Here is a 24737-nt window from a genome sequence, read left to right on the forward strand (position 1 = left end):
GGATGGTTTTGGGGTCCCGGGGAGGTCGAGGTGTCCCGGGGGGTTTGGGGGTCCCAGGAGGGTTTGGGGGTTCCTGGGCGATGCCGGTGACTGAGCTGGGACCCCGTGCCGGGTATGAACCTTCTCACTGCGCACGGGCAGTGTCAGCGTGTTCAGGGAGATCCTGGGGGGCCCGGGGGTCACCCCAAAACCCAGGGGACCCCAAATGCTCAGGGACCCCCCCAAACTCCCCTCACCGTTGGATCTGCTGCAGGCAGGGGGGCACCAGCACTCGGCCCCCACCCCCACCATCACAGGGGGCTGTGGAAGAAATCTGGGGGTGCACGGACAGGTCAGGGGGACCCCCAAAGTCCTGGGAAAGGGTAAACACAGGGGAACTCCCAGGAATCCCCACTGGGGGCTTAGGGGAGATCCAGGAGGAGTTTGGGCGAGCTTAATTGTGTCACTGTCGTCAGCAAAGAGGACTGCAAGGGTCCCCGGTGTCCCCATTCCCAGCAAAAGGTGGGAAAACCCAGGCTGGCTGGGAATAGGGGTCTCAGATGTCCTCGGTGTTGAGGAAAGGAGGGGCTGGGCGCTAGGAAAGGCAGGAATAGGGGTCCAGGGGGTCTCTGGGTGAAGGAAAAGGGGGCTCTGGGTGCCTGGAGGGCCGGCATGGCCAGGAAAGGGGTGCAGGGCTCCCGGGGCCGCCAGGGGCTGCTCCCAGCAGGAGCCCAGTTGCTGCCAGTCACTCCCCATTATGATACAATTTGCCCCCAGCGCTGTCCCCGTTGTTCCCAGTGCCATCCAGTGTTTTCCCAGTTCTCCCAGTTGCCCCTAAATTAGTCCCAGTCACTCCCAGTACGATCCCTGTATGAGTCCTCTATGATCCCAGTCTCTCCCAGCAGGGCCCCAGTCACTCACCCTTGTCCCCAGTTGCCCCCAGCGTGGTCCCAGTTACCCCCAGCACATTTCCAGTGGCTCCCAGTGTGTCCCAGTCCTAGTGCTTGTTCTGGTGCTTTCCATGAACTGACTGAACTCTTGATTTATGAACCAATGCACTAGATGTGGAATCCTCTACACTGAACTCAGAAACAAATGCCCTCTGTCAGAGCATTTTCATCTTCTAGATCACTTTCAAGATGCCCATGGGGATGTTGCAATGATTATCACACAGCTCTCCATTTCTGGCTGCAGGCTCTGCAGATTCTTTCTCTGCATTCAGTCCGGCTTGCATTCCCTGACAATTCCTGGTACCCCCTCATGGTTTCTTAGGGTAAAACAGTAACAATGAAAACCTTACCAATGGCACAACTGCCCAGCCCACAAGGAAAAGAAAGAACAAGCTGTCAAATCCTTCAAACATTTGCCCTGCTATGCTGCAAGAGTTGAGCTGCACACACGTTGTGGAAAGCCAAGAGAAAGTGCAGCTGGTGGCACATCTTGTGACAGAAGCTGCACCTCGTTCTCCAGGAAAGGTTCTTGGAAAGAGCAAACAGGAGTGTGGAGAAGATTCTGGGAAAACTGAAACAGCTTTTAAGGAATGAAATGAAAATGGCAAGAAACAACTGAAGATGTTTTTCTCTGTTTTTTTTATGCTCCTCTTTTCCATCTTGAACTACTGCTCCATCCCCTTAATCCAAATAGATCTCACCTCTAAGATTCATTACTTGGCGAATTTTAGACCCTGTAAAATACCATGAGCTACACACAGTTTCACAGTTTGCCTTTCCCATTTTCGTTTTGGTTTTTTTGGGGTTTTTTTTTGGTTTTTTTGGTTTTTTTGGTTTTTTTTTTTTTTGTTTGTTTTCTTGTTTTTTTTGGTTTTTTTTTGGTTTTTTTTTGTTTTTTTAATCATTGCTGGAGAGGTAAGTGCAGTGCCTGGGTAAGGTACAAATTCTGCATTCAGGGAATGTGCTCCGATAGGGTTTGATCCTCAGCGGGGACAAGGCACAGCAGCGCTCAAGGGGATACCTATGCCCCTGTGCAGGAGTCCAGACTCTGGGTCTGGGCTGAACAGGGCAAAGTTCCCGTGTTTGGACAGGCTCAGGGGCTGCCCCTGGGGAGCGGGGGGCTGGGCGCAGGGGCGAGCGGGCAACGGAAAAACGGACACGGGGACAAACGGCCCCGGAGCTTCAGTTGCAGCGGCAGCAGCAGCGGCAGCAGCAGCGGCAGCAGCGGCAGCAGCGAAAGCAGATAGTCTATCGACCCCCTCGCACTCCTCTCCCTCTCCCGCTGTCCCGCACCCTCTCCTGCTCTCCCTTTCACGGTGTCCCCTCCTCTCCCAGTCTCCCTCTCCCCTGCTGGCCTGGGCCATGTCCCCAGCCCGTCACCGGCCCCGTCCCCGCCCCCGGTTCCCGTCCCCGTCCCCGGCCGTCCCGCCGGGGTCTCGCCTCCGCCCGGCTCTGGGCGTGCTGGCGGTGGCGCTGCTGGGCGGGCATCAGTACCTGGGGCTGGGGCGGCATCGCCGCCCTCTGGCTCCGCCTGGCCCGAGCCCGGCCCCGGCCCCGACGTGGGCTCCAGTCCCGGCCCCGGCCCCGGCTCCTCCCGGGCCCCGCGGAGGACACACGCGGCGCGGCCGCTCCGGCCGCCCCCGCTGCGGCTTCCCCGGCCCGAGCTCCGCCGCTCGGCACCGCGGCCGCCGGCCCCGAGCCGCCGCAGTCCCGTTCCAGGGACAGAACGCCTCGGGGGGGCTGACCCGGGGCGCTCGGGGGGCGCTCGGGGGCCGCTCCTGGCCCTGGGCCGAGCGCTGACAGCCGCGTCCCGCCCGCAGGGAAGTCGCAGCAGGGCCTGAAGGAGCGGGTACCGGCTGGGTTCACTGCTGGGCAGAGGCGGCTTCGGCAGCGTCTTCGCAGCCACGCGGCTCTCGGACGGCGCCCCGGTGAGCGGCGGGGCCGGCGGCGGGCACAGGAGGAGGGGGCGGAGGAGGAGGAGGAGGAGGAGGAGGAGGAAGGGAAGGAGGGGGAGGAGGAGGAGAAGGAGGAAGGAAAGGAGGAGGAGGAGGAGGGGTAGGAGGGGAAGAAGGAGGAGGAGGAGGTGGAGGAGGAGGGAAGGAGGGGGAGCATGGGGCTGGGCAGGGCAGGTGGCGAGCTCAGCCCGCTGCTGCTCTTGGCTTGCAGGTGGCCATCAAAAGGGTGCCAAGGAACCGCGTCCGGCACTGGGGCGAGCTGGTGAGTGAGCGGGGCCAGCGGCAGAAGCTGGGCGGGGATGAGCCGAGGCCCGGCAGGGTGGAAGCCACCAGGACACCTCGAGGGAGAGCAGGCGTGGGGCCAGCGCAAGGCGCAGAGCATCCCGGGCCGGGTGAGGGGTTCCCGACCCCCGGCACGGCATCAGCCCCACTGACGGCATCGCGCTCCTCCTGCAGCCCGACGGCACCAGCGCACCCCTGGAGGTCGTGCTGCTGGCCAAGGTGTCCACTGGCTTCCCCGGTGTCGTCCAGCTGCTGGAGTGGAAGGAGCTCCCCAGTGACGTCTTGATGGTGCTGGAACGCCCGGAGAGGTGCCAGGACTTGCACCATTTCATTCAGGAACGGGGGTTCCTGTCTGAGGAGTTGGCGCGGGAGCTGTTCCGCCAGGTGCTGGAGGCCGTGCGGCACTGCACTGCGGGGGTCCTGCACAGAGACATCAAACCAGAGAACATCCTGGTTGACCTGGCCACCGGGCAGGCCAAACTGATTGACTTTGGCTGCGGCACCTACCCGCAAGACACAGCCTACACTCGTTTTGCAGGTGAGCCCACGCAGGGGGTGTGCTCTCAGTCCCGTCATCTCATGGCCCAACACCTCACAGCCCAAGCTGGGTGTGGCAGCGGGGATTCTCCCTTTTGCTGCCCTTCATGGCACTGAGATTTCAGCTGAGTTGCTTTTGAGGCAGGGCTGGGTGGGGAGCCAGCTTCCAGCCCTGCTGGCAGCCTTTGCCCACCACTCTGCCCAGGACTGGGGGCTGGGGCTGGGGCAGCCAGCCTGACAAAACACCCGTGGGTGGGGGTAGCAGAGAGGGGGGCCGGAACCTGTGTCCCAGCCGGTTTGGTGTGCAGGTGACAAAGGGCTTGGACTGCTCCACTCACCTGGTTTGGTTTGGATTCATAATGTTTTTGGGGCAGTGCAGGCAGGGAGGATGAGGGCATGGTTTTCCCAAGCAATGAGTGGGTTTTTTCCCGTCATGGTCGGGCCTTGACAGGACTTCTGCTGCCCTCTTCCAGCACCAGTGGCTTCTTTTCCATCCCCGAGTCTGTACACAAGTCCCAGGTGCTGGCGAGAGGGCAGCGGTCACCCCGTGTGCCACTGGGGCAGCCCCCACACACCCAGGGATGCTGGGGCCAGGCTCAGGGAGCAGCAGCGTCCCCCTGATGAACCCCATCTGTATTCCATAGGAACACGGTCATACAGCCCACCAGAATGGACCCAATTTGGCTGGTACTACGGCAAGCCAGCTACCATCTGGTCCCTGGGCATCCTGCTGCACCAGATGGTCTGCGGGGAGCACCCTTTCAGGAGGAGCCAGAACATCAGCTGGGACCATCAACTCTCGCTGCCACAACGGCTCTCTCAAGGTGGATCCTCATCTCTGGCCACGGGGGCAATACCAGTGCTGGGAGACAGCAGCAGCTCGTCAGCATCCCGCTCTGGCAGCTGCTGAGGAGGTGGTACATGTCCTGCTCTCCTGCTCTCCTCCAAAACAGGGAATTGATGGGGACGTTTAGGCCCAGCTCTGAGCACATCCAGCATGGCCTGGGCACGGGAATAGTGGGGCAAAGCCAACAGGAGCCTTCTCCAACTGACCGGCGGTTTCTGGTTTCTCTGCCCAGAGTGCCAAGATCTGATCAGGCGGTGTTTATCCATGCTGGACTTGGACAGGCCCTCTTTAGAAGAGCTGTTCTGTGATCCCTGGCTGCAGGATATTGATCTGCCCTAGAAGAAGGGAGAGAGCCACAGGCACGCTTTGATGCAACGCCCTGGTAAGTTACAGCTCCACACATGCCTTGGCAATGAGAAGCAAAGGAACCCAGACATTTTGTCCTGCCTGTGTCACTGCCCAGGGGTCATCAGATGGGAACACGCAGCCCTTGTGCTGGAGCTCAGCTGCTCTGCCTAGCACTGGTGGCCACCATCCGAGCTGGTTTTGCTTGTCCTGGTTCCCTGACAGCTGGGGCCCTGGGCAGAACCCTGACAGCCTGGGCTCACCCCAGGGAAGGAGAAGGAGCCCCTGGAGAAGCTTTACCAGGTGGGGCTGCTGCTGCTGGGGACACGGAGGATGACATCAAGGATGACAACCTCTTCCTCCACCTGGTCACCGGCAGCTGAGGATGATGGACTTTGATTCTGGCACCTTCTCCAAAGCCAGGCTGCACAGGGAATGTGCAGATGAGTCCACACGCAGGGGGATGCTCCCAGATTTGGGCATTGCACAGCCTGGCCAGGAACCAAAGGTTCCCCCCTTTGCTGGGGCGGATGCAGCTGATCCTTCAGTCGGCTGCCAGGCTGCTTTTGGCAGGGCTGGGGGGATGGGCTGGGGTGCTGATGAAATGGGAGTGGGCTCCTGGCCCTGCCAACAGCCCCAGCACCCACCGTGCCCCGGGCTGGGGCTGGGGCAGCCAGCCCGACACAAACAAACCCCCATGGTGGGAGCAGAGGTGGGACTCCAGAACCTGTGCAGGGGCTGCTTTGCTTTGCAGGCAAGGAAGGGCTTGGGCTGCTCCACTGCCCCTGTTTGCTTGGGATCACCGTTATTTTGGGGGGCAGTGCAGGGGGGAAGGGAGCAAGCCTGGGCTTCCCTCACCTGTGGGTGGGTTTTTCCCTGGCATGCAGGGGTTGGGCCTTCCTCAAGCCCCTGACAGAGATAAGATTTTTGACCTTTTTTCTTGTTCCCCTTTTTGTCTGTAATCTATTTTCAATCATTTGTTGTGTGTTTTTCTAGAGGAAGCTTTCCAGGTGGGGTCCAGTCTGGATGGGGAAGTGCTTGGGAGCAGCTGTGGCGTGGATGGGCCGTGCCCTTGGAGAAGGCTGAGGACATCGTTTGGGACCAGCTTTTCTTCCAGCGTGATGTGGGTCCTGTCTGCTTGGCATGGTGGGATCAGAGCTTTGGGGAGATGGCAGCGAGCACAGGAGCATCCTGCTCTGGGCAGCTGCTGAGGGCTGGATGTGCCGTGGCTGGCTGCAGGCTGGGCACATGTCCTGCCCTCCTGCTCTGCTTCCACAGGCAGCAGGGATGGGCAGCTCTGGGCACAGCTCTGGGCACGGCCAGCATGGCCTGGGCACCGCGGGCGGCTGGGACAAGGGGACAGGAGCCTTCAGCTGACGGGCGCTTTCTGGTTTCTCTCCTTGCAGCCGGGCTCTGCGGGTGCTGAGGCTGCTCTGGGCTCTGCCAGGGCTCTGCTGGAGCTCAGCACCGGGCCGCAATCAGCCAAAGAAGAAATGGGGTGACCTGCAGCACAGACCTGCTTGAGCATTTCAGCAACACAGCTCAAGTGTGCAGAGTGTACACCTCCAAGGGCAAACATGACACCACCCAAAAATTAAACGTGTTCAATAACTTCTGAAATGAAATCAATCTGGGATGACCCCAAATGACATTTTGCAGCTTGCTCAAGCTGTAGCTCAGCCCTTCTCTGAACTGTTCTCTCCCCCACCTGCCTTTTACTTCCCAACTGCTCCCTCTTGTCCCCCAGTGAGTTCCCAGCCCATGGCAGTCTCCATCACACTGTCGCCTTCCTTGGTGCCCCTCACCATGAGGAAGGCCGAGCCCCAGGCTTAGGGACTCATCCTGTCACGGGCTGAGGAGCAGCAATGTCTCAGAGCTCCAGTGGGATTTTAGTGTCATTCAGAGCTGCTCTCCAGCCCTCAGCTCTCCTCACTGCTGAGTTCCCACTCCCTTTTCCTCGTCCTTGCAGCAGGATGAGCTCAGTGAATCCCCTTGAGCCTCCCCACTCTTCCCAGCCCACGCACCCACCTCAGTTATGCTGAAGCTGCAGCTTCTCTGTCTCCTGTGGCACACCAGTCCAGTCCCCTGTGCGGGGAGCCCCAGCCCCAGAGCACAGCACTCAGCAGTGCACTCCGGGCTGGAGCAGCTCCCTGCCAGCCCCAGCCCAGGGACCCCTCCAGCCCCGGGGCTTGGGGCACCGTCAGCACCCGCTGCTCCAGCCACCGCTTCTGCTGGCCCTGACAGCAACACCCAAAGTGGGGCTGATCCCGAGGGAGCAGCAGCAGGGCCTGGATCTGATCCCTGGATCTTCGGCTCGGCTTTGGAGCCCTGCCAGCTCCAAACATCCCCCCAAAAAAATCCCAAACTCAGGCACCCCCCAGGATATTTGGGCCGAGCTCCCCCTCCCCAAGCACCTGCGGGATGGGGGCGATGCTCCCGGGGTGCTGCGAGCTCAGGCAGCGCCAGGGCCACGCGATTCCTTCTCTCCTCTCCTCCGGCTGCTCCCTGCTGCTGCTGCGCCTCTTCCTCCCTCCCTCCTCCTCCTCCCCCGCTCCCAGATCCTGAACCGTGAGGGGAAAGGAGCGAGGAAAGGGCGGAACCGTGAGGGGAAATGAGCGAGGAAAGGGCGGAACCGTGAAGGGAAAGGGCCGGGGCCAAGGGGACGCACTGTCCTAAAAAAGCCCGGTTTGACCCAAAATCACCCAAAAGGGCATCAAATGCAGCCTACATCCACATGGTTTGGCCTGACATCAACCAAATGGGATTAAAAGTATCCAAAGGGCTCTAAAATCCAACCCAAGGGGCTTAAAACTGCCCCAGGTGTTTTATAACCCTCAAGAAATGGCTTAACATCACCCGTAAATCTTTCAAATGTGACTAAAATCCACCCTGAAAGTATCTGGTCCAGCCTAAAATCATCCAAAGGTATCTAAAATCACCAAAATGTCCCTGACACCAACACAAGAAGACCTAAAATCACCCTAAAAAGGCTTGGTTCAAACTAAAATTGCCCAAAGAAGCAAAAAACCCTACTTAAACGGGCCCAAAACACCCAAAAAAGGGACCTAAAATCACCCACACAGGATTAGGATTCACCCATATGGGCCCAGTTTTTCCTAAACTCACCCAAATGGGCCCCAGCCCCACCCCCATGGGCCTAAAATCATCCAAAGGGGTCTGAAATCCCCCCTAAACCCCACCAGATTCGGCCTCAAATCAGCCACAGGGGCTGAAAATCCACCCGAAAAGGCTCGGGATCCCCGCAAGGGATCTGAAGCCCACCCTAAACCTGCCCGGTTCGGCCCAAAATCCCCCAAAGGGGCCGAGCCCGAGGCCGAGCCCGGGATCGGCTCCGGGGTCGCTCCGGGACCTCCGCTCTCGCTCCGGGCAGTTTTGGCCGCGGCCCCGGACGGGCCTGGGCGGGACCGGGAGGGACCAGGGAGGGCTCGGGAGGGGTTTGGGCATCTGGGGCTTTTTTGGGCTTTGGGGAATTGTGTTGGGAGTTTACAGGGAATTGTTGGGGTTTTTGGGGAGAGTTATTGGGTTTGGAGGCAGTTGGGGGATTTTGGGGAGTTTGGATTTTGAGGGGTTTTATTGGTGCTTTGAGTGAGAAGTTGTTTTCCTGGGGGTATTTGGGGGTTAATTGAAATTTTTTGTGTTTTCTTTTGAAGTTCGGAAGGTTTTACTGGGATTTTGTGGGGATTTTGTGGGATCCTCTGGAATTATTTCTGGGGTTTATTGGGATTTTTAGGGGATTTGGAGGCATTTTATTGGAATTGTGGGGGCATTTAGTGGGATTCTTTGGGGATTTGGGTTTTTTTAGGAATTTTAGTGGGGATTTGGGGGGGTTTGTGGGTTTTTTTTGGGTGTTGCCAAGATTTCTTTGGGTCTCGTGAGGATTTTGTGGGGCTTCTTGTGGTTTTGGAGACATTTTTGGGGGGGGATTTGTGGGGTTTAATTGGGATTTTGTGAGCTTTTATTGGGATTCGAGGGTGTTCTAATGGGAATTTGTGAAATTTAATTGCGATTTCATGGGGTTTATTGGGACTTCCAGGGGTTTAAAGGAGATTTTGGTGCCTCTCGGCCCTTCCCCAAACCCTGGGACAACTCCAAAGCCCCCCAGAATTCCTCTGAAACCCCCCCAAAATCCCCCAAAAATCCCAATAAAAAACTCCTAAACACCAAAGAATCCCACAAAATCCCAGTGGAACACACCAAAATTAAAAAAAAAAAAAAAAAAACTCCCAAAAATTTGAATAAACCCCCCCAAAAATAACCACCCCAAAACCCTAAAAAAATCCCCAAAATCCAAAATCATCAAATCCCACAAAACCCCCATAACCCCACAAACCCAGTAATTCTCTCCAAAATCCAATAATTCCCCCTAATCTCCCAACAAAATCCCCCAAAGCCCATAAATGCCGCCAAAATCCCCCCAAAATCCCCCCTGAGCCCCCCAGACTCACCGGGGGCCGTCCTGGATCAGGGGCCACCAGCCGGTGGAACAGGAGCCACTTCAGGGGGCCCGCGGAGCTTTTTGGGAGGGGGCACCATGGGAGACCCCCCAAAAACGGGGGAGGGGAACCCCTGTGGTACCCCCTCCCCAGAAAGCCCCCTCCCCCGGTTCAGGAATAGCCAAACTCAAGAAAATGTAAACCAGGCTTGACTTTCCAGAAATTATTTTTGGCCGGGTTTAGCTGCATCCTCCAGGCTCAGGATCACCGGTGTATTTGCAGGTTTTGCTCTGCATCATCAGCCTGCCCAGACTCTGCTCGGTGTTTCACAAATGGAGAAGACAATGGACATTGTGCCAAGCTTCCTTGCAAACAGCAACACCTGCATCAGCATGACAGAAAAGAAGGAAAAAAAAAAAAAAGAAAATATTCACCGGTTAGAACAGAGCCAGTGTCCCACCATCTTCCCCTCCACTGTTATTATAGAGGCAAACCTGGGCCTAAAGCTTCCACCTCTCAGTTCCTGATGCTGTTTGACTTCAGCCTTGACTCCCCCTGATCTACCTGACTGCTGTCCAAGTGGGGCTGGGGATGCTCAGCCTGGAAAGAGGAGACACTGGGGAGGCCTCACTGCAGCTCTGCAGGACTGGAAGGGTCCCACAGGAAAGACAGGGACAGTGTTCAGCCGGGCCCGTGGCAACAGGACAAGGGGGGATGGCTTTCAACTGCAGGAGGCTGACTGAAGTTGGATCTGAGGAAGCTGCTCTTTTACACTGAGGCTGCTGAGGCACTGGCCCAGGCTGTGGATGCCCCATCCTTGGCAACAGGGCTGTGAGCAGCATGGGCTGGGGAAGATTGCTCAGCTCGGAACAAGATGCTCTTTAGATCCACTGTGATGTCACAGGTGTGATGTTCCAGCAGGAACCTCCAGCGTCCAGCAAAGAGCACAACACAACCACTGGCCCTTGTGTCAGCCCACCCTGTGCCAGCCCTCGTGCCAGCTCACCCTTCACCATGCTCCCTGTCACCCTTCTCGTCACCTGCGCCCTGATGCTCCCATCAGTCCTGAAAGCTCTCTGTTGCCTGGATTTTGTCATCCGTCCCTGCAGGATGCTCACATTTGTCCTGAGGAAGGTACGGTGCCATTCCATGGAGGTGGACACCCCCCAGCTGCCCGGCTGGGCTGGAGTTCTGTGGGGATGGGGTGGAACAGGGACCCCACTCTGAGGTGTTGCTATCTCTGCAGGCTGTCACAGACAGAGAGGACGAGATGGAGGTGGACATGCAGGCTGATAGAGAGGAGGACATGGAAGTGGATGGGGAAGAGAGTGGAGACGAAGAGATGGAGGTGGACATGGAGATTGATACCGAGGAGGAGATGGAAGTGGATGGGGAAGAGAGTGGAGACAAAGAGATGGAGGTGGATATGGAGATTGATACCGAGGAGGAGATGGAAGTGGATGGGGAAGAGAGTGGAGATGAAGAGATGGAGGTGGACATGGAGATGGATACAGAGGATGAGATGGAAGTGGATGGGGAAGAGAGTGGAGATGAAGAGATGGAGGTGGACATGGAGATGGATACAGAGGATGAGATGGAAGTGGATGGAGAAGAGAGTGGAGAGGAAGAGATGGAGGTGGACATGCAGATGGATACGGAGGAGGATATGGAAGTGGATGGAGAAGAGACTGGTGAAGAAGAGATGGAGGTAGATGTGGAAGAGAAGATGGACGTGGAAATGGAAGAGTACCTTGAGGACATGGACATTGATGAGAAAGATGAGGAAGAGGCCATGATCTTGGGATGAAGACCAATCCCAGCAGCAGGACAGGCATGTGGTCCCCACAGGCAGAGCGGGTCCCCTGCTGCCAGGCTGGGACTGGGCTGGGTGGTCCCTGCTCAGGGATGTGGGACCCGGTGCATTGGGTTCTGGTGGCAATCCCCAGCCTGTGCTGCGCTTGCTGGGCCAGCCTGGGGGCACATGGAAGAGCCCTCTCTGCCTGATTGGAGTGACTGTGCCTCTTGCTTTTCCTCAAGGATGATGGAGATCTCGGACAGAGATGCCACCCTTTTGTACATACGTTGTGGAGTTTGTTGTTGTCTTTAGGCTATAGGTTTTAGGGCTTCTTTTTGGCTTCTGTAAATACGTTTCATAGACTTTTGTTGGATATGTTCTTGGGTATATACGTTCCATAGATAGTTGTTGTTACAAATATTCTTACAATGTAAATGTGTTCTGTGTTTTCTTTGCTGTTTTTCTGAAAATAAACAAGCTTTATTTTTCACACCCCAGTTCTCTTTCCATTTGCTAAAGGCACAGGTAGCATTTGCAAAGTTGTGGTTTCCGCTTGCTCCAGGTTCCCAGGGCTGGAGGTCGGTGGGGGCGCTGGCACAGCCACAACCATGTGCTGCTACCCAAACCAGGGTAAGCTGGACCACATGGTGTCGCTTAACGAGGTTTCTAGAGCAGCACACAAAAATTAGGTTCCTCAAGAACTGTTATTCCCTTTTCCTCTCGATGCCCTCGGGCTGCAGGTTGGGCACCAAAATCTGTCTTGGTTTGAAAAGACAGGTGTCTGCTAAGGAAGGCAGGAGCCTTCCTGGAAATGGAAAATGTAAACCCCCTCCCTCCAAATTATTATAATTTTGAAATTAAAAGGCTCTCAGGCAAAGATATGGGAATAGGAATAACAGTTCTTTACTAGAAAAACTTAAAAGATAACTGCAATAATACAAACAAACAAAAAAACCAAACTGCTGACAGAGTCAGAACACGACCTGACACGCTGTGGGTCTGGGTGTTGGTAGCAGCACCCCAAACCCAGCTGGGGGAGCGGAGGTTTGGGGGAAACAATGGGAAGGGGGTGGGAGAGGGGGCACAGGGGGAGGTGGGACCCACTGAGGCTCCCCCAGGTCACCCCAGGACCCCCAGGCCCCGTCCCAGCCCCCCCAGTTCCCTCCGCAGCCCCGGCTGAGGGGGGCTCAGCCCAGGAGCCGCCGTCGTTCGGGGCTCCCCCGAGGGCAGCCAACGGGAGAGCTCCCGGCTCAGAGAGGCCCCAGCAGAGGAGGGGATCTTGTCCCTCCTCGAGGGCCCTGAAGGGTCTTCAGGCCCCTCTGAAGAGGAGTTTTTCTCTTTTTAAGGATTTTTGGGGGGACCTCACCATTTCAAGGGTGTTTTTTCCTCCCCATTTTCAGGTGTTTGTGGGGCCACAGCCCCACAAGCCCCTTTTCAGGGGTGATCATGACGGCTTTAAGTGACATTTTTCTGGGGGACTCGCTCCAAGCCGCTGTAGGGGATGTTTTGCCCCCCAGGGTGGATTTTTGGGGTTTAAGGGCCCCCGCTCTGGTCGGGTCCCACTCCCACTCTAACTCCCCTGAAGAGGCGAACACCACTCCTGCTGATTCCGGCAGCGGAGCCCGGGGAGGGTTGGGAGTCCTGGGAGGATTTAGGGGTACCTGGGAGGGTTTGGGGGTCCCAGGAGGGTTTGGGAGTCCCGAGAGGATCTGGGGGTACCCGGGTGATGCCAATGATGGTGATGGGGACCCCGTGCTGAGTATAAACTTCCCTGAAGAATTCCCTTGGGGGGTTTTGTCTATCTCCAGGGTTTTTCGGGTCCTGGTGGATTTTGGGGGGATTCCCAGGGGGGTTTTAGGGATTCCCAAAGGGGGGGATTGGGCAATCCCAGGGCGAACCCAAGGCTGGTTTGGGGTACCTGCTGGTGACAGAGATGGGGAACCCCTGCCAGGACCGAACCTTCTCAGGGGGGTCTGGGGCGTGCTGGGAGGTCTTGTGGGAATTTTGATGTCCTGGGAGGGTTTGGGGGGTGTCTGTGTGGGGTTTTTGCGGTCTTGGGGAGTTTTTGGACGGCCCAGGGATGGTTTTGGGGTCCCGGGGAGGTCGAGGTGTCCCGGGGGGTTTGGGGGTCCCAGGAGGGTTTGGGGGTTCCTGGGCGATGCCGGTGACTGAGCTGGGACCCCGTGCCGGGTATGAACCTTCTCACTGCGCACGCGCAGTGTCAGCGTGTTCAGGGAGATCCTGGGGGGCCCGGGGGTCACCCCAAAACCCAGGGGACCCCAAATGCTCAGGGACCCCCCCAAACTCCCCTCACCGTTGGATCTGCTGCAGGCTGGGGGGCACCAGCACTCGGCCCCCACCCCCACCATCACAGGGGGCTGTGGAAGAAATCTGGGGGTGCACGGACAGGTCGGGGGGACCCCCAAAGTCCTGGGAAAGGGTAAACACAGGGGAACTCCCAGGAATCCCCACTGGGGGCTTAGGGGAGATCCAGGAGGAGTTTGGGCGAGCTTAATTGTGTCACTATCGTCAGCAAAGGGGACTCTAAGGGTCCCCGGTGTCCCCATTCCCAGCAAAAGGTGGGAAAACCCAGGCTGGCTGGGAATAGGGGTCTCCGATGTCCTCGGTGTTGAGGAAAGGAGGGGCTGGGCGCTAGGAAAGGCAGGAATAGGGGTCCAGGGGGTCTCTGGGTGAAGGAAAAGGGGGCTCTGGGTGCCTGGAGGGCCGGCATGGCCAGGAAAGGGGTGCAGGGCTCCCGGGGCCGCCAGGGGCTGCTCCCAGCAGGAGCCCAGTTGCTGCCAGTCACTCCCCATTATGATACAATTTGCCCCCAGCGCTGTCCCCGTTGTTCCCAGTGCCATCCAGTGTTTTCCCAGTTCTCCCAGTTGCCCCTAAATTAGTCCCAGTCACTCCCAGTACGATCCCTGTATGAGTCCTGTATGATCCCAGTCTCTGCCAGCAGGGCCCCAGTCACTCACCCTTGTCCCCAGTTGCCCCCAGCGTGGTCCCAGTTACCCCCAGCACATTTCCAGTCGCTCCCAGTGTGTCCCAGTCCTAGTGCTTGTTCTGGTGCTTTCCATGAACTGACTGAACTCTTGATTTATGAACCAATGCACTAGATGTGGAATCCTCTACACTGAACTCAGAAACAAATGCCCTCTGTCAGAGCATTTTCATCTTCTAGATCACTTTCAAGATGCCCATGGGGATGTTGCAATGATTATCACACAGCTCTCCATTTCTGGCTGCAGGCTCTGCAGATTCTTTCTCTGCATTCAGTCCGGCTTGCATTCCCTGACAATTCCTGGTACCCCCTCATGGTTTCTTAGGGTAAAACAGTAACAATGAAAACCTTACCAATGGCACAACTGCCCAGCCCACAAGGAAAAGAAAGAACAAGCTGTCAAATCCTTCAAACATTTGCCCTGCTATGCTGCAAGAGTTGAGCTGCACACACGTTGTGGAAAGCCAAGAGAAAGTGCAGCTGGTGGCACATCTTGTGACAGAAGCTGCACCTCGTTCTCCAGGAAAGGTTCTTGGAAAGAGCAAACAGGAGTGTGGAGAAGATTCTGGGAAAACTGAAACAGCTTTTAAGGAATGAAATGAAAATGGCAAGAAACAACTGAAGATGTTTTTCTCTGTTTTTTTTATGCTCCTCTTTTCCATCTTGAACTACTGCTCCATCCCCTTAATCCAAATAGATCTCATCTCTAAGATTCATTACTTGGCGAATTTTAGACCCTGTAAAATACCATGAGCTACACACAGTTTCACAGTTTGCCTTCCCCATTTTCGTTTTGTTTTTTTGGGGTTTTTTTGGGGGTTTTTTTTGGTTTTTTGGTTTTTTCTTTTTTCTTGTTTTCTTTTGGTTTTTTTTGGTTTTTTTTGTTTTTTTAATCATTGCTGGAGAGGTAAGTGCAGTGCCTGGGTAAGGTACAAATTCTGCATTCAGGGAATATGCTCCGATAGGGTTTGATCCTCAGCAGGGACAAGGCACAGCAGCGCTCAAGGGGATACCTATGCCCCTGTGCAGGAGTCCAGACTCTGGGTCTGGGCTGAACAGGGCAAAGTTCCCGTGTTTGGACAGGCTCAGGGGCTGCCCCTGGGGAGCGGGGGGCTGGGCGCGGGGGCGAGCGGGCAACGGAAAAACGGACACGGGGACAAACGGCCCCGGAGCTTCAGTTGCAGCGGCAGCAGCAGCGGCAGCAGCAGCGGCAGCAGCGGCAGCAGCGAAAGCAGATAATCTATCGACCCCCTCGCACTCCTCTCCCTCTCCCGCTGTCCCGCACCCTCTCCTGCTCTCCCTTTCACGGTGTCCCCTCCTCTCCCAGTCTCCCTCTCCCCTGCTGGCCTGGGCCATGTCCCCAGCCCGTCACCGGCCCCGTCCCCGCCCCGGTTCCCGTCCCCGTCCCCGGCCGTCCCGCCGGGGTCTCGCCTCCGCCCGGCTCTGGGCGTGCTGGCGGTAGCGCTGCTGGGCGGGCATCAGTGCCTGGGGCTGGGGCGGCATCGCCGCCCTCTGGCTCCGCCTGGCCCGAGCCCGGCCCCGGCCCCGACGTGGGCTCCAGTCCCGGCCCCGGCCCCGGCTCCTCCCGGGCCCCGCGGAGGACACACGCGGCGCGGCCGCTCCGGCCGCCCCCGCTGCGGCTTCCCCGGCCCGAGCTCCGCCGCTCGGCACCGCGGCCGCCGGCCCCGAGCCGCCGCTGTCCCGTTCCAGGGACAGAACGCCTCGGGGGGGCCGGCCAGGGGCGCTCGGGGGGTGCTCGGTGGCCGCTCCTGGCCCCGGGCCGAGCGCTGACAGCCGCGTCCCGCCCGCAGGGAAGTCGCAGCAGGGCCTGAAGGAGCGGTACCGGCTGGGTTCGCTGCTGGGCAGAGGCGGCTTCGGCAGCGTCTTCGCAGCCACGCGGCTCTCGGACGGCGCCCCGGTGAGAGGCGGGGCCGGCGGCGGGCACAGGAGGAGGGGGCGGAGGAGGAGGAGGAAGGGAAGGAGGGGGAAGAGGAGGAGAAGGAGGGGAAGAAGGAGGAGGAGGAGGTGGAGGAGGAGGGAAGGAGGGGGAGGATTGTGCTGGGCAGGGCAGGTGGCGAGCTCAGCCCGCTGCTGCTCTTGGCTTGCAGGTGGCCATCAAAAGGGTGCCAAGGAACCGCGTCCGGCACTGGGGCGAGCTGGTGAGTGAGCGGGGCCAGCGGCAGAAGCTGGGCGGGGATGAGCCGAGGCCCGGCAGGGTGGAAGCCACCAGGACACCTCGAGGGAGAGCAGGCGTGGGGCCAGCGCAAGGCACAGAGCATCCCGGGCCGGGTGAGGGGTTCCCGACCCCCGGCACGGCATCAGCCCCACTGACGGCATCGCGCTCCTCCTGCAGCCCGACGGCACCAGCGCACCCCTGGAGGTCGTGCTGCTGGCCAAGGTGTCCACTGGCTTCCCCGGTGTCGTCCAGCTGCTGGAGTGGAAGGAGCTCCCCAGTGACGTCTTGATGGTGCTGGAACGCCCGGAGAGCTGCCAGGACCTGCACCATTTCATTCAGGAACGGGGGTTCCTGTCTGAGGAGTTGGCGCGGGAGCTGTTCCGCCAGGTGCTGGAGGCCGTGCGGCACTGCACCAGCTGCGGGGTCCTGCACAGAGACATCAAACCAGAGAACATCCTGGTTGACCTGGCCACCGGGCAGGCCAAACTGATTGACTTTGGCTGCGGCACCTACCTGCAAGACACAGCCTACACTCGTTTTGCAGGTGAGCCCACGCAGGGGTGTGCTCTCAGTCCCGTCATCTCATGGCCCAACACCTCACAGCCCAAGCTGGGTGTGGCAGCGGGGATTCTCCCTTTTGCTGCCCTTCATGGCACTGAGATTTCAGCTGAGTTGCTTTTGAGCAGGGCTGGGTGGGGAGCCAGCTTCCAGCCCTGCTGGCAGCCTTTGCCCACCACTCTGCCCAGGACTGGGGCTGGGGCTGGGGCAGCCAGCCTGACAAAACACCCGTGGGTGGGGGTAGCAGAGAGGGGGGCCGGAACCTGTGTCCCAGCCGGTTTGGTGTGCAGGTGACAAAGGGCTTGGACTGCTCCACTCACCTGGTTTGGTTTGGATTCATAATGTTTTTGGGGCAGTGCAGGCAGGGAGGATGAGGGCATGGTTTTCCCAAGCAATGAGTGGGTTTTTTTCCGTCATGGTCGGGCCTTGACAGGACTTCTGCTGCCCTCTTCCAGCACCAGTGGCTTCTTTTCCATCCCCGAGTCTGTACACAAGTCCCAGGTGCTGGCGAGAGGGCAGCGGTCACCCCGTGTGCCACTGGGGCAGCCCCCACACACCCAGGGATGCTGGGGCCAGGCTCAGGGAGCAGCAGCGTCCCCCTGATGAACCCCATCTGTATTCCATAGGAACACGGTCATACAGCCCACCAGAATGGACCCAATTTGGCTGGTACTACGGCAAGCCAGCTACCATCTGGTCCCTGGGCATCCTGCTGCACCAGATGGTCTGCGGGGAGCACCCTTTCAGGAGGAGCCAGAACATCAGCTGGGACCATCAACTCTCGCTGCCACAACGGCTCTCTCAAGGTGGATCCTCATCTCTGGCCACGGGGGCAATACCAGTGCTGGGAGACAGCAGCAGCTCGTCAGCATCCCGCTCTGGCAGCTGCTGAGGAGGTGGCACATGTCCTGCTCTCCTGCTCTCCTCCAAAACAGGGAATTGATGGGGACGTTTAGGCCCAGCTGTGAGCACATCCAGCATGGCCTGGGCACGGGAATAGTGGGGCAAAGCCAACAGGAGCCTTCTCCAACTGACCGGCGGTTTCTGGTTTCTCTGCCCAGAGTGCCAAGATCTGATCAGGCGGTGTTTATCCATGCTGGACTTGGACAGGCCCTCTTTAGAAGAGCTGTTCTGTGATCCCTGGCTGCAGGATATTGATCTGCCCTAGAAGAAGGGAGAGAGCCACAGGCACGCTTTGATGCAAGGCCCTGGTAAGTTACAGCTCCACACATGCCTTGGCAATGAGAAGCAAAGGAACCCAGACATTTTGTCCTGCCTGTGTCACTGCCCAGGGGTCATCAGATGGGAACACGCAGCCCTTGTGCTGGAGCTCAGCTGCTCTGCCTAGCACTGGTGGCCACCATCCGAGCTGGTTTTGCTTGTCCTGGTTCCCTGACAGCTGGGGCCCTGGGCAGAACCCTGACAGCCTGGGCTCACCCCAGGGAAGGAGAAGGAGCCCCTGGAGAAGCTGTACCAGGTGGGGCTGCTGCTGCTGGGGACACGGAGGATGACATCAAGGATGACAACCTCTTCCTCCACCTGGTCACCGGCAGCTGAGGATGATGGACTTTGATTCTGGCACCTTCTCCAAAGCCAGGCTGCACAGGGAATGTGCAGATGAGTCCACACGCAGGGGGATGCTCCCAGATTTGGGCATTGCACAGCCTGGCCGGGAACCAAAGGTTCCCCCCTTTGCTGGGGCGGATGCAGCTGATCCTTCAGTCGGCTGCCAGGCTGCTTTTGGCAGGGCTGGGGGGATGGGCTGGGGTGCTGATGAAATGGGAGTGGGCTCCTGGCCCTGCCAACAGCCCCAGCACCCACCCTGCCCCGGGCTGGGGCTGGGGCAGCCAGCCCGACACAAACAAACCCCCATGGTGGGAGCAGAGGTGGGACTCCAAAACCTGTGCAGGGGCTGCTTTGCTTTGCAGGTAAGGAAGGGCTTGGGCTGCTCCACTGCCCCTGTTTGCTTGGGATCACGGTTATTTTGGGGGGCAGTGCAGGGGGGAAGGGAGAAAAGCCTGGGCTTCCCTCACCTGTGGGTGGGTTTTTCCCTGGCATGCAGGGGTTGGGCCTTCCTCAAGCCCCTGACAGAGATAGGATTTTTGACCTTTTTTCTTGTTCCCCTTTTTGTCTGTAATCTATTTTCAATCATTTGTTGTGTGTTTTTCTAGAGGAAGCTTTCCAGGTGGGGTCCAGTCTGGATGGGGAAGTGCTTGGGAGCAGCTGTGGCGTGGATGGGCCGTGCCCTTGGAGAAGGCTGAGGACATCGTTTGGGACCAGCTTTTCTTCCAGCGTGATGTGGGTCTTGTCTGCTTGGCATGGTGGGATCAGAGCTTTGGGGAGATGGCAGCGAGCACAGGAGCATCCTGCTCTGGGCAGCTGCTGAGGGCTGGATGTGCCGTGGCTGGCTGCAGGCTGGGCACATGTCCTGCCCTCCTGCTCTGCTCCCAAAGGCAGCAGGGATGGGCAGCTCTGGGCACAGCTCTGGGCACGGCCAGCATGGCCTGGGCACCGCGGGCGGCTGGGACAAGGGGACAGGAGCCTTCAGCTGACGGGCGCTTTCTGGTTTCTCTCCTTGCAGCCGGGCTCTGCGGGTGCTGAGGCTGCTCTGGGCTCTGCCAGGGCTCTGCTGGAGCTCAGCACCGGGCCGCAATCGGCCAAAGAAGAAATGGGGTGACCTGCAGCACAGACCTGCTGGAGCATTTCAGCAACACAGCTCAAGTGTGCAGAGTGTACACCTCCAAGGGCAAACATGACACCACCCAAAAATTAAACTTGTTCAATAACTTCTGAAATGAAATCAATCTGGGATGACCCCAAATGACATTTTGCAGCTTGCTCAAGCTGTAGCTCAGCCCTTCTCTGAACTGTTCTCTCCCCCACCTGCCTTTTACTTCCCAACTGCTCCCTCTTGTCCCCCAGTGAGTTCCCAGCCCATGGCAGTCTCCATCACACTGTCGCCTTCCTTGGTGCCCCTCACCATGAGGAAGGCCGAGCCCCAGGCTTAGGGACTCATCCTGTCACTGGCTGAGGAGCAGCAATGTCTCAGAGCTCCAGTGGGATTTTAGTGTCATTCAGAGCTGCTCTCCAGCCCTCAGCTCTCCTCACTGCTGAGTTCCCACTCCCTTTTCCTCGTCCTTGCAGGAGGATGAGCTCAGTGAATCCCCTTGAGCCTCCCCACTCTTCCCAGCCCACGCACCCACCTCAGTTATGCTGAAGCTGCAGCTTCTCTGTCTCCTGTGGCACACCAGTCCAGTCCCCTGTGCGGGGAGCCCCAGCCCCAGAGCACAGCACTCAGCAGTGCACTCCGGGCTGGAGCAGCTCCCTGCCAGCCCCAGCCCAGGGACCCCTCCAGCCCCGGGGCTTGGGGCACCGTCAGCACCCGCTGCTCCAGCCACCGCTTCTGCTGGCCCTGACAGCAACACCCAAAGTGGGGCTGATCCCGAGGGAGCAGCAGCAGGGCCTGGATCTGATCCCTGGATCTTCGGCTCGGCTTTGGAGCCCTGCCAGCTCCAAACATCCCCCCCAAAAAAATCCCAAACTCAGGCACCCCCCAGGATATTTGGGCCGAGCTCCCCCTCCCCGGGCACCTGCGGGATGGGGGCGATGCTCCCGGGGTGCTGCGAGCTCAGGCAGCGCCAGGGCCACGCGATTCCTTCCCTCCTCTCCTCCGGCTGCTCCCTGCTGCCGCTGCGCCTCTTCCTCCCTCCCTCCTCCTCCTCCCCCGCTCCCAGATCCTGAACCGTGAGGGGAAAGGAGCGAGGAAAGGGCGGAACCGTGAGGGGAAATGAGCGAGGAAAGGGCGGAACCGTGAAGGGAAAGGGCCGGGGCCAAGGGGACGCGCTGTCCTAAAAAAGCCCGGTTTGACCCAAAATCACCCAAAAGGGCATCAAATGCAGCCTACATCCACATGGTTCGGCCTGACATCAACCAAATGGGATTAAAAGTATCCAAAGGGCTCTAAAATCCAACCAAAGGGGCTTAAAACTGCCCCAGGTGTTTTATAACCCTCAAGAAATGGCTTAACATCACCCGTAAATCTTTCAAATGTGACTAAAATCCAGCCTGAAAGTATCTGGTCCAGCCTAAAATCATCCAAAGGTATCTAAAATCACCAAAATGTCCTTGACACCAACACAAGAAGACCTAAAATCACCCTAAAAAGGCTTGGTTCAAACTAAAATTGCCCAAAGAAGCAAAAAACCCTACTTAAACGGGCCCAAAACACCCAAAAAAGGGACCTAAAATCACCCACACAGGATTAGGATTCACCCATATGGGCCCAGTTTTTCCTAAACTCACCCAAATGGGCCCCAGCCCCACCCCCATGGGCCTAAAATCATCCAAAGGGGTCTGAAATCCCCCCTAAACCCCACCAGATTCGGCCTCAAATCAGCCACAGGGGCTGAAAATCCACCCGAAAAGGCTCGGGATCCCCGCAAGGGATCTGAAGCCCACCCTAAACCTGCCCGGTTCGGCCCAAAATCCCCCAAAGGGGCCGAGCCCGAGGCCGAGCCCGGGATCGGCTCTGGGGTCGCTCCGGGACCTCCGCTCTCGCTCCGGGCAGTTTTGGCCGCGGCCCCGGACGGGCCTGGGCGGGACCGGGAGGGACCAGGGAGGGCTCGGGAGGGGTTTGGGCATCTGGGGCTTTTTTGGGCTTTGGGGAATTGTGTTGGGAGTTTACAGGGAATTGTTGGGGTTTTTGGGGAGAGTTATTGGGTTTGGAGGCAGTTGGGGGATTTTGGGGAGTTTGGATTTTGAGGGGTTTTATTGGTGCTTTGAGTGAGAAGTTGTTTTCCTGGGGGTATTTGGGGGTTAATTGAAATTTTTTGTGTTTTCTTTTGAAGTTCGGAAGGTTTTACTGGGATTTTGTGGGGATTTTGTGGGATCCTCTGGAATTATTTCTGGGGTTTATTGGGATTTTTAGGGGATTTGGAGGCATTTTATTGGAATTGTGGGGGCATTTAGTGGGATTCTTTGGGGATTTGTGTTTTTTAGGAATTTTAGTGGGGATTTGGGGGGGGTTTGTGGGTTTTTTTGGGTGTTGCCAAGATTTCTTTGGGTCTCGTGAGGATTTTGTGGGGCTTCTTGTGGTTTTGGAGACATTTTTGGGGGGGGATTTGTGGGGTTTAATTGGGATTTTGTGAGCTTTTATTGGGATTCGAGGGTGTTCTAATGGGAATTTGTAAAATTTAATTGCGATTTCATGGGGTTTATTGGGACTTTCAGGGGTTTAAAGCAGATTTTGGTGCCTCTCGGCCCTTCCCCAAACCCTGGGACAACTCCAAAGCCCCCCAGAATTCCTCTGAAACCCCCCCAAAATCCCCCAAAAATCCCAATAAAAAACTCCTAAACACCAAAGAATCCCACAAAATCCCAGTGGAACACACCAAAATTAAAAAAAAAAAAAAAAAAAAAACCTCCCGAAAATTTCAATAAACCCCCCAAGAAATAACCACCCCAAAACCCTAAAAAAATCCCCAAAATCCAAAATCATCAAATCCCACAAAACCCCCATAACCCCACAAACCCAGTAATTCTCTCCAAAATCCAATAATTCCCCCTAATCTCCCAACAAAATCCCCCAAAGCCCATAAATGCCGCCAAAATCCCCCCAAAATCCCCCCTGAGCCCCCCAGACTCACCGGGGGCCGTCCTGGATCAGGGGCCACCAGCCGGTGGAACAGGAGCCACTTCAGGGGGCCCGCAGAGCTTTTTTGGGAGGGGGCACCATGGGAGACCCCCCAAAAACGGGGGAGGGGAACCCCTGTGGTACCCCCTCCCCAGAAAGCCCCCTCCCCCGGTTCAGGAATAGCCAAACTCAAGAAAATGTAAACCAGGCTTGACTTTCCAGAAATTATTTTTGGCCGGGTTTAGCTGCATCCTCCAGGCTCAGGATCACCGGTGTATTTGCAGGTTTTGCTCTGCATCATCAGCCTGCCCAGACTCTGCTCGGTGTTTCACAAATGGAGAAGACAATGGACATTGTGCCAAGCTTCCTTGCAAACAGCAACACCTGCATCAGCATGACAGAAAAGAAGGAAAAAAAAAAAAAAAGAAAATATTCAGCGGTTAGAACAGAGCCAGTGTCCCACCATCTTCCCCTCCACTGTTATTATAGAGGCAAACCTGGGCCTAAAGCTTCCACCTCTCAGTTCCTGATGCTGTTTGACTTCAGCCTTGACTCCCCCTGATCTACCTGACTGCCGTCCAAGTGGGGCTGGGGATGCTCAGCCTGGAAAGAGGAGACACTGGGGAGGCCTCACTGCAGCTCTGCAGGACTGGAAGGGTCCCACAGGAAAGATGGGGACAGTGTTCAGCCGGGCCCGTGGCAACAGGACAAGGGGGGATGGCTTTCAACTGCAGGAGGCTGACTGAAGTTGGATCTGAGGAAGCTGCTCTTTTACACTGAGGCTGCTGAGGCACTGGCCCAGGCTGTGGATGCTCCATCCTTGGCAACAGGGCTGTGAGCAGCATGGGCTGGGGAAGATTGCTCAGCTCGGAACAAGATGCTCTTGAGATCCACTGTGATGTCACAGATGTGATGTTCCAGATGGAACCTCCAGCGTCCAGCAAAGAGCACAACACAACCACTGGCCCTTGTGTCAGCCCACCCTGTGCCAGCCCTCGTGCCAGCTCACCCTTCACCATGCTCCCTGTCACCCTTCTCGTCACCTGCGCCCTGATGCTCCCATCAGTCCTGAAAGCTCTCTGTTGCCTGGATTTTGTCATCCGTCCCTGCAGGATGCTCACATTTGTCCTGAGGAAGGTACGGTGCCATTCCATGGAGGTGGACACCCCCCAGCTGCCCGGCTGGGCTGGAGTTCTGTGGGGATGGGGTGGGACAGGGACCCCACTCTGAGGTGTTGCTATCTCTGCAGGCTGTCACAGACAGAGAGGACGAGATGGAGGTGGACATGCAGGCTGATAGAGAGGAGGACATGGAAGTGGATGGGGAAGAGAGTGGAGACGAAGAGATGGAGGTGGACATGGAGATTGATACCGAGGAGGAGATGGAAGTGGATGGGGAAGAGAGTGGAGACAAAGAGATGGAGGTGGATATGGAGATTGATACCGAGGAGGAGATGGAAGTGGATGGAGAAGAGAGTGGAGAGGAAGAGATGGAGGTGGACATGCAGATGGATACAGAGGAGGAGATGGAAGTGGATGGAGAAGAGAGTGGTGAAGAAGAGATGGAGGTAGATGTGGAAGAGGAGATGGACGTGGAAATGGAAGAGTACCTTGAGGACATGGACATTGATGAGAAAGATGAGGAAGAGGCCATGATCTTGGGATGAAGACCAATACCAGCAGCAGGACAGGCATGTGGTCCCCACAGGCAGAGCGGGTCCCCTGCTGCCAGGCTGGGACTGGGCTGGGTGGTCCCTGCTCAGGGATGTGGGACCCGGTGCATTGGGTTCTGGTGGCCATCCCCAGCCTGTGCTGCGCTTGCTGGGCCAGCCTGGGGGCACATGGAAGAGCCCTCTCTGCCTGATTGGAGTGACTGTGCCTCTTGCTTTTCCTCAAGGATGATGGAGATCTTGGACAGAGATGCCACCCTTTTGTACATACGTTGTGGAGTTTGTTGTTGTCTTTAGGCTATAGGTTTTAGGGCTTCTTTTTGGCTTCTGTAAATATGTTTCATAGACTTTTGTTAGATATGTTCTTGGGTATATATACGTTCCATAGATAGTTGTTGTTTCAAATATTCTTACAATGTAAATGTGTTCTGTGTTTTCTTTGCTGTTTTTCTGAAAATAAACAAGCTTTATTTTTCACACCCCAGTTCTCTTTCCATTTGCTAAAGGCACAGGTAGCATTTGCAAAGTTGTGGTTTCCGCTTGCTCCAGGTTCC

General features: G+C 57.3%; 1 long non-coding RNA gene across 1 annotated transcript; it reads left to right on the forward strand.

Annotated features, from left to right (window-relative positions):
- The first annotated feature begins 6257 nt into the window (after window positions 1-6257).
- LOC137467609 (uncharacterized) lies at window positions 6258-19686 on the forward strand. Its single transcript, XR_010995562.1, has 2 exons — window positions 6258-6443; window positions 19628-19686. It is a non-coding gene; the product is annotated as an uncharacterized lncRNA (long non-coding RNA).
- The last annotated feature ends 5051 nt before the right edge of the window (window positions 19687-24737 follow it).

Source organism: Anomalospiza imberbis, unplaced genomic scaffold (genome assembly GCF_031753505.1).
Source record: "Anomalospiza imberbis isolate Cuckoo-Finch-1a 21T00152 unplaced genomic scaffold, ASM3175350v1 scaffold_70, whole genome shotgun sequence".
In the NCBI taxonomy this organism is placed as follows: domain Eukaryota; kingdom Metazoa; phylum Chordata; class Aves; order Passeriformes; family Viduidae; genus Anomalospiza; species Anomalospiza imberbis.